Raw genomic sequence first — 9606 nt, forward strand, 5'->3', positions numbered from 1 at the left:
TTCATACAGCTGGGCAGTTTAATGCCTCAGAATGTGTAAATCAACTGTAATTTCATGAGATTAGATTTGATTAGTCACGTGCACAGGGTCGCAGATTTAGTTGCAAGGTACAGGGAAATTCTTAAGCTCAGAGCTCTATGTGAATGAAACAATAAAGAAAAATATATATAAATACATATTTACAATTGTAACAATGATAAATGTCCATTGGGGTGGGGGCAAGATAAATGTCTGTTACTATTAGTAATAGCTGTAACATGAAAGTGGTGGCCATTAGAATGGTTCCCCCAGGTCTAATCGATTCTCCCTGTCCATAAATTTTATCTCAATGGCGTTTGAGGCCTCTGTTAGTAAGCCTTTGTGTGCTTGCCTTGGTGTGTGTGTGTGTGTGTGTGTGTGTGTGTGTGTGTGTGTGTGTGTGTGTGTGTGTGTGTGTGTGTGTGTGTGTGTGTGTGTGTGTGTGTGTGTGTGTGTGTGTGTGTGCGTGCGTGCGTGTTAGTCCTTCTGTGTGGGTGTGCGTGTGTATATCAGGACAGCTCCGGGCCTTGACATTTCTCGGTATGATTCAATCACCCTCACTTGCCCAGGTCAGGCTCCTATCACATGACATGGGCACAGGGCCTCCTAGCGCCCCAGGCCACTCAGAGACAGGAAAACATGTGAACCGAGTCAGCACTGTGTGAAATGGCTTTCATTACAGTTCAAATCTGTATTTCCACCACAGAATGGCCTGTGAAAACACCCTGTTCCTGGGTATGTTCCCTAGTCCAAGGAGGAAACTGACATCGGCGAAGTTCAACCAGAGGGCACTGATGCTAGTTTTTTTGCTTTGGACACATAATGTGATGTTACTGATGTGTTCCAAGGGTAGGATGATGATCACTGATTGGTGTTTATTGACAGTTGTGTTGCCGTGTAATCTTTGGGTGCAATGTTGAACTTGTTTATGACCATATATGGGCTTACAGTGCATTTTGTTACATTACAGCCTTATTCTTAAATGAATGGAGAAAAAAAATGTCCTCATCAATCTACACACAATAATCCATAATGACAAAGCAAAAACAGGCTTTTTGAAATGTATGCTAATTTGTAAAAAATAAAAACCTGAAATATCACATTTACATAAGTATTCAGACCCTTACTCAGTACTTTGTTGAAGTACCTTTGGAAGCGATTACAGCTTTGAGTCTCCTTGGGTGTGACGCTACAAGCTTGGCACACCTGTATTTAGGGAGTTTCTCCCATTCTTTTCTGCAGATCCTCTCAAGCTCTGTCAGGTTGGATGGGGAGCGTCGCTGCTCAGATATTTTGAGGTCTCTCGCTCGGGTTCAGGTCCGGGCTCTGGTTGGTCCACTCAAGGACAATGTGACTTGTCCCAAAACAACTCCTGCGTTGTCTTGGCTGTGTGCTTAGGGTTGTTGTCATATTGGAAGGTGAACCTCCGCCGCAGACTGAGGTCCTGAGCGCTCTGGAGCAGGTTTTCATCAAAGATCTCTCTGTACTTTGCTCCGTTCATCTTTCCCTTGACACTGACGAGTCTCCCAGTTCCTGCCTCTGAAAAACATCCCCACAGCATGGTTTTGGCCAGGTGATGAGCGGTGCCTAGTTTCCTCCAGACGTGACCCTTGGCCTTCTCCCATCTCCACAGAGGAACTCTGGAGCTCTGTCAGAGTGACCATCGGGTTCTTGGTCGGGCACCAGCAACTCCTGTGGCGGGCCGAGCACAGTGCGCGCTAACCACGGTGTTTCCTCCGACACATTGGAGCGGCTGGCTTCCGGGTTGGATGCGCGCTGTGTTAAGAAGCAGTGCGGCTTGGTTGGGTTGTATATCGGAGGATGCATGACTTTCAACCTTCGTCTCTCCCGAGCCCGTATGGGAGTTGTAGCGATGAGACAAGATAGTAGCTACTAAAAAACAATTGGATACCATGAAATTGGGGAGAAAAAGGGGTAAAAAAAAAAAGAATGATGGAGGTCACTGCAGATATTTTTTGGTACCCTTCCCAAGATCGGTTTCTCGACACCTTCCTGTCTCGGAGCTCTACGGACAATTCCCTCGACCTCATGACTTTTTTGGTCTGACATGCACTGTCAACTGTGGGACCTTATATAGACAGGTGTGTACCTTTCCAAATCATGTCCAATCAATTGAATGTACCACAGGTGGACTCCAATCAAGTTGGAGAAACATCTCAAGGATGATCAATTGAAACAGGACGCACCTAAGCTCAATTTCGAGTCTCATAGCAAAGGGTCTAAATACTTACATAAGTTAGGTATTTCTGTTTTTTTTTTTCCTTCACATTTGCACAACATGATGCTGCCACCCCCGTGCTTCACGGTTGGGATGGTGTTCTTCGGCTTGCAAGCATCCCCCTTTTTCCTCCAAACATAACGATGGTCATTATGGTCAAACAGTTCTATTTTTGTTTCATCAGACCAGAGGACATTTCTCCAAAAAGTAGGATCTTTGTCCCCCTGTTCAATTGTAAACTGTAGTCTGGCTTTTTTTAATGGCAGTTTTGGATATAACCTGAAAGGCCGCTCTTCCTTGCTGAGCGGCCTTTCAGGTTATGTCGATATAGGACTCGTTTTACTGTGGATGTAGATAATTTTGTACCTGTTTCCTCCAGCATCTTCACAAGGTCCTTTGCTGTTGTTCTGGGATTGATTTGCACTTTTCACACCAAAGTACGTTCATCTCTAGGAGACAGAACGCGTCTCCTTCCTGAGTGGTATGATGGCTGCGTGGTTCCATGGTGTTTATACTTGCGTACTATTGTTTGTACAGATGAACGTGGTACCTTCAGGTGTTTGGAAATTGCTCCCAAGGATGAACCAGACTTGTGACGGTCTACATTTTTTTTCTGAGGTCTTGGCTGATTTCTTTTGATTTTCCCATGATGTCAAGCAAAGCGGCAGTGAGTTTGAAGGTAGGCCTTGAAATACATCCACAGGTACACCTCCAATTTGACTCAAATGATGTCAATTAGCCTATCAGAATCTGCTAATGCCATGACATCATTTTCTTGAATATTCCAAGCTGTTTAAAGGCACAGTCAACTTAGTGTATGTAAACTTCTGACCAACTGGAATAGTGATACAGTGAATTATAAGTGAAATAATCTGTCTGTAAACAATTGTTGGAAAAATTACTTGTGTCGTGCACGAAGTAGACTTGCCAAAACTATAGTTTGTTAACAATATAATTGCAGAGTGGTTGAAAAATGAGTTTAAATGACTCCAACCTAAGTGTATGTAAACTTCCGACTTCAACTCTTAAAGCTCTTTAACTATTTGTTATTTTTATTTATTTTGTGGGGGGGTATTTTTCTTAAAACTGCAATGTTGATTAAGGGCTTTTTTGTTATTATTTCACTGTAAGGTCTACTACACATGTTATATTCGACGCATGTGACAAATACAATTTGATTTGATTTGAAGAGAGAGGCTAGAGTTGTGTAGCTGATGAACCGAAATATTTGCTAGATATCAAATCAAATCAACTTAATTTATATAGCCCTTTGTACATCAGCTGATATCTCAAAGTGCTGTACAGAAACCCAGCCTAAAACCCCAAACAGCAAGCAATGCAGGTGTAGAAGCACGGTGGCTAGGAAAAACTCCCCAGAAAGGCCAAAACCTAGGAAGAAACCTAGACAGGAACCAGGCTATGTGGGGTGGCCAGTCCTCTTCTGGCTGTGCCGGGTGAAGATTATAACAGAACATGGCCAAGATGTTCAAATGTTCATAAATGACCAGCATGTTCAAATAATAATAATCACAGGCAGAACAGTTGAAACTGGAGCAGCAGCACGGCCAGGTGGACTGGGGACAGCAAGGAGTCATCATGTCAGGTAGTCCTGAGGCATGGTCCTAGGGCTCAGGTCCTCTGAGAGAGAGAAAGAAAGAGAGAAAGAGAAAATTAGAGAGAGCATACTTAAATTCACACAGGACACCGGATAGGACAGGATAAGTACTCCAGATATAACAAACTGACCCTAGCCCCCCGGCACATAAACTACTGCCGCATAAATACCGGAGGCTGAGACAGGAGGGGTCAGGAGACACTGTGGCCCCATCCGATGACACCCCCGGACAGAGCCAAACAGGAAGGATATAACCCCACCCACTTTGCCAAAGCACAGCCCCCACACCACTAGAGGGATAACTTCAACCACCAACTTACCATACTGAGACAAGCCCGAGTATAGCCCACAAAGATCTCCGCCACGGCACAACCCAAGGGGGGGCGCCAACCCAGACAGGAAGATCACATCAGTGACTCAACCCACTCAAGTGACGCACCCCTCCTAGGGACGGTATGAAAGAGCCCTAGTAAGCCAGTGACTCAGCCCTTGTAATAGGGTTAGAGGCAGAGAATCCCAGTGGAAAGAGGGGAACCGGCCAGGCAGAGACAGCAAGGGCGGTTCGTTGCTCCAGTGCCTTTCCATTCACCTTCACACTCCTGGGCCAGACTACACTCAATCATATGACCCACTGAAGAGATGGGTCTTCAGTAAAGACTTAAAGGTTGAGACCGAGTTTGCGTCTCTCACATGGGTAGGCAGACCATTCCATAAAAATGGAGCTCTATAGGAGAAAGCCCTGCCTGCAGCTGTTTGCTTAGAAATTCTAGGGACAATTAGGAGGCCTGCGTCTTGTGACCATAGCGTACGTGTAGGTATGTACGGCAGGAACAAATCAGAGAGATAGGTAGGAGCAAGCCCATGTAATGCTTTGTAGGTTAGCAGTAAAACCTTGAAATCAGCCCTTGCCTTGACAGGAAGCCAGTGTAGGGAGGCTAGCACTGGAGTAATATGATCACATTTTTGGGGGGTTCTAGTCAGGATTCTAGCAGCCGTATTTAGCAATAACTGAAATGTATTTAGTGCTTTATCCGGGTAGCCGGAAAGTAGAGCATTGCAGTAGTCTAACCTATAAGTGACAAAAGCATGGATTAATTTTTCTGCATCATTTCTGGACAGAAAGTTTCTGATTTTTGCAATGTTAAGTAGATGGAAAAAAGCTGTCCTTGAAACAGTCTTGATATGTTCTTCAAAGGAGAGATCAGGGTCCAGAGTAACGCCGAGGTCCTTCACAGTTTTATTTGAGACGACTGTACAACCATTAAGATTAATTGTCAGATTCAACAGAAGATCTCTTTGTTTCTTGGGACCTAGAACAAGCATTTCCGTTTTGTCCGAGTTTAAAAGTAGAAAGTTTGCAGCCATCCACTTCCTTATGTCTGAAACACATGCTTCTAGCGAGGGCAATTTTGGGGCTTCACCATGTTTTATTGAAATGTACAGCTGTGTGTCATCCGCATAGCAGTGAAAGTTAACATTATGTTTTCGAATGACATCCCCAAGAGGTAAAATATGTAGTGAAAACAATAGTGGTCCTAAAACGGAACCTTGAGGAACACCGAAATGTACAGTTGATTTGTCAGAGGACAAACCATTCACAGAGACAAACTGATATATTAGGCCACTCATTAGCTAAATATTAAATGCTATAAATATTTACCTATCAAAGTGCAAGAAAAAAAGTTGGATCTGAGCAGTCCTCTAAGCTGCGCTCTGCTGCAGACGGACACGCAAAGCTCCACTATTGATTAGCCTACGTTTTTAGACAGTAACATTTTCTACCTAGGCTAAAACAACACAGTGCAATGAGGAAAGTATTATTAATATCAAGTGAGCAGGGCTGGATTAATGTAGGGGCTTGCCGGGGCTGAAGCCCCTAGGCTCAGGCCCGTGGGGGCCCAAGAGACAGCAAAAAAGTGTAAAAGAATTGAATATATACAGTATACATTATAAATGTAATATATATATATATATATATATATATATTTAACTTTTTTTTTTTACTGCAACCGCCAACCACAGGAGGATTCAGGAGACAGCTTTTCGTCAGATGAGGGGAGCACAGGAGGTAGGGTGCATAAGTGGGTAACTGGGGAGCCCTGCCTTGATTGGGTAACTGATTAATAAAAAAAGTACAAATAAAAACTGTATAATACATAAATTGTGTGAGTCAGGGGCTGGGCCCAAGCCCTCTGAGCAGTTGATGTTGAGATGTGTCTGTTACTTGAACTCTGTGAAGAATTTATTTGGGTGGCAATTTTTGAGGCTGGTAACTCTGATGAACTTATCCTCTGCAGCAGAGGTAACTCTGGGTCTCCCTTTCCTGTGGTGGTCCTCATGAGAGCCTGTTTCATCATAGCGTTTGATGGTTTTTGCAACTGCACTTGAAGAAACTTGAAAAGTTTTCCGTATTGACTGACCTTCATGTCTTAAAGTAATGATGGACTGTTGTTTCTCTTTGCTTATTTGAGCTGTTATTACCATAATATGGACTTGGTATTTTACCAAATAGGGCCATCTTCTGTATACCACCCCTGTATACCATCTTCTGTATACCACAACACAACTGATTGGCTCAAACGCATAAGAAGGCACACCTGTTAATTGAAATTAATTCCAGGTGACTACCTCATGAAGCTGGTTGAGAGAATGCCAAGAGTGTGCAAAGCTGTCATCATGGCAAAGGGTGATAAAATATATTTTGATTCGTTTAACACTTTTTTGGTTACTACATGATATGTGTTATTTCATAGTTGTGATGTCTTCCCTATTATACTAAAATGTAGAAAATAGTAAAAACAAAACTTTTGACCGGTAGTGCACTGCTCAAAAAAATAAAGGGAACACTTAAACAACACAATGTAACTCCAAGTCAATCACACTTCTGTGAAATCAATCTGTCCACTTAGGAAGCAACACCGATTGACAATAAATTTAATATGCTGTTGTGCAAATGGAATAGACAACAGGTGGAAATTATAGGCAATTAGCAAGACAACCCCAATAAAGGAGTGGTTCTGCAGGTGGTGACCACAGACCACTTCTCAGTTCCTATGCTTCCTGGCTGATGTTTTGGTCACTTTTGAATGCTGGCGGTGCTTTCACTCTAGTGGTAGCATGAGACGGAGTCTACAACCCACACAAATGGCTCAGGTAGTGCAGCTCATCCAGGATGGCACATCAATGCGAGCTGTGGCAAGAAGGTTTGCTGTGTCTGTCAGCGTAGTGTCCAGAGCATGGCGGCGCTACCAGGAGACAGGCCAGTACATCAGGAGATGTGGAGGAGGCCGTAGGAGGGCAAAAACCCAGCAGCAGGACCGCTACCTCCACCTTTGTGCAAGGAGGAGCAGGAGGAGCACTGCCAGAGCCCTGCAAAATGACCTCCAGCAGGCCACAAATGTGCATGTGTCTGCTCAAACGGTCAGAAACAGACTCCATGAGGGTGGTATGAGGGCCCGACGTCCACAGGTGGGGGTTGTGCTTACAGACCAACACCGCGGGGAAGGACGTTTGGCATTTGCCAGAGAACACCAAGATTGGCAAATTTGCCACTGGCGCCCTGTGCTCTTCACAGATGAAAGCAGGTTCACACTGAGCACATGTGACAGACGTGACAGAGTCTGGAGACGCCGTGGAGAACGTTCTGCTGCCTGCAACATCCTCCAGCATGACCGGTTTGGCGGTGGGTCAGTCATGGTGTGGGGTGGCATTTCTTTGGGGGGCCGCACAGCCCTCCATGTGCTCGCCAGAGGTAGCCTGACTGCCATTAGGTACCGAGATGAGATCCGCAGACCCCTTGTGAGACCGTATGCTGGTGCGGTTGGCCCTGGGTTTCTCCTAATGCAAGACAATGCTTGACCTCATGTGGCTGGAGTGTGTCAGCAGTTCCTGCAAGAGGAAGGCATTGATGCTACGGCCTGGCCCGCCTGTTCCCCAGACCTGAATCCAAATGAGCACATCTGGGACATCATGTCTCGCTCCATCCACCAACGCCACATTGCACCACAGACTGTCCAGGAGTTGGTGGATGCTATAGTCCAGGTCTGGGAGGAGATCCCTCAGGAGATCTTCGCCACCTCATCAGGTGCATGCCCAGGCGTTGTAGGGAGGTCATACAGGCACGTGGAGGCCACACTCACTACTGAGCCTAATTTTGACTTGTTTTAAGGACATTACATCAAAGTTGCATCAGCCTGTAGTGTGGTTTTCCACTTTAATTTTGAGTGTGACTCCAAATCCAGACCTACATGGGTTGATAAATTTGATTTCCATTGATAATTTTTGTGTGATTTTGTTGTCAGCACATTCAACTGTGTAAAGAATAAAGTATTTAATAAGAATTTTTCATTCATTCAGATCTAGGATGTGTTATTTTAGTGTTCCCTTTATTTTTTTGAGCAGTGTATATCCATTGATCTTTAAGAATACAACTTAGAAATGATAAATGTCTCATGAGCTTAGTTCAACAGTCACTCCATGAGAACCCAAAATATAAGCTTGTTTTACTCCAATGTTTTACTCCAGAGACTGCAAGAAACCCTTTAATTATTGTGAAGATTATTGTTTCCCGAGTTCTTAGCTGTCTTGAAAGCACTGAAGTCGGAAGTCAGAGGTTTCAGAGTTCCCAGTTGTTTTGAACGCAGCATTTCTGTTTTGCGCTAACTCCCGACTTCATCACAACAAGCGTTATTTTATTGCCAGATACTCTACATGCCCATGTGCTGGATAGGCCAAGTGCAAAGAGGGATTGGTCGAACAGCCAATGGAAATGCACAATTGAAATGTCCGCCCAGCCAGGCCCAGCAAAGAGAAAGAATGAGCGAGAGAGCGAGAGAGCAGGGTTGTACACCACAGTTACACATAGTTAAATGCAATACGACATTCCAAAATGCTGACAAATGCTGACATTTAATCGATTACAAATTGCACGACCCTCACATGGATGAAAAAAAAAAATACTAAACCCTTCCCCTGAGTGAAACTGAAAAAGCACGACCCTCCCCCATTTTCCTGTGACCATATTTTTACGAAGACCATTTGATTCTGAGCTCGTACATATACAGTGTATATGTGAAAACTATTTAAAAGATGCATACTTTCAGTTTTTCCGAACTCACTTCACTTTCGCATACAGTGGGAAACTTGCGCTACCAGCTGTTGGCACATGCGCATATTAAACACACCGCTGGAACACAGATTAAACTGTTTACATGTCCTAATAATTCGAAAGATTTCTCAGAAAACCAGGTGTTCCAATTATTAGTGTGTATGTAAATGTACTAATTGACTTCAATATAAAAGGTCTGCTTTGATAGTGAACTGGCCAGTGCATTTGCAAGGACTTTTCCTACCACCACTTACTTGCATCACGTGGCATGCTCCACTTAGCTCGTACCACAAACTAACAAGGGTCCAGGAAGATGCACGTTTGACTTTGTTTGGGACTGAAAAACATGTTTGTAGGCTTTAATCATTTAATGAATGACAAAAAAAGGATAGAGAACATGTTGGATCAATATGGGAAGACCACTGAGTCAATCTTTACTTCATTGACTGTTTTAACGTGACTGTTTTAACATAATATTAAAATCCCCTGCATGCTTTGCTTTATGTACCACAGTTAAGGGGGTGAAGATGAATGTAGCCTAGTTATAGAAATATGATGCTTTAGGTTATAATGGTTCACATGTGCTTTCACTTGTTTTGATGGCTAATAATGGGTTATACAGAGCTG

This window comes from Oncorhynchus mykiss, chromosome 13 (assembly GCF_057628025.1).
Source record: "Oncorhynchus mykiss isolate SJ-2025 chromosome 13, ASM5762802v1, whole genome shotgun sequence".
Taxonomy (NCBI): Eukaryota; Metazoa; Chordata; class Actinopteri; order Salmoniformes; family Salmonidae; genus Oncorhynchus; species Oncorhynchus mykiss.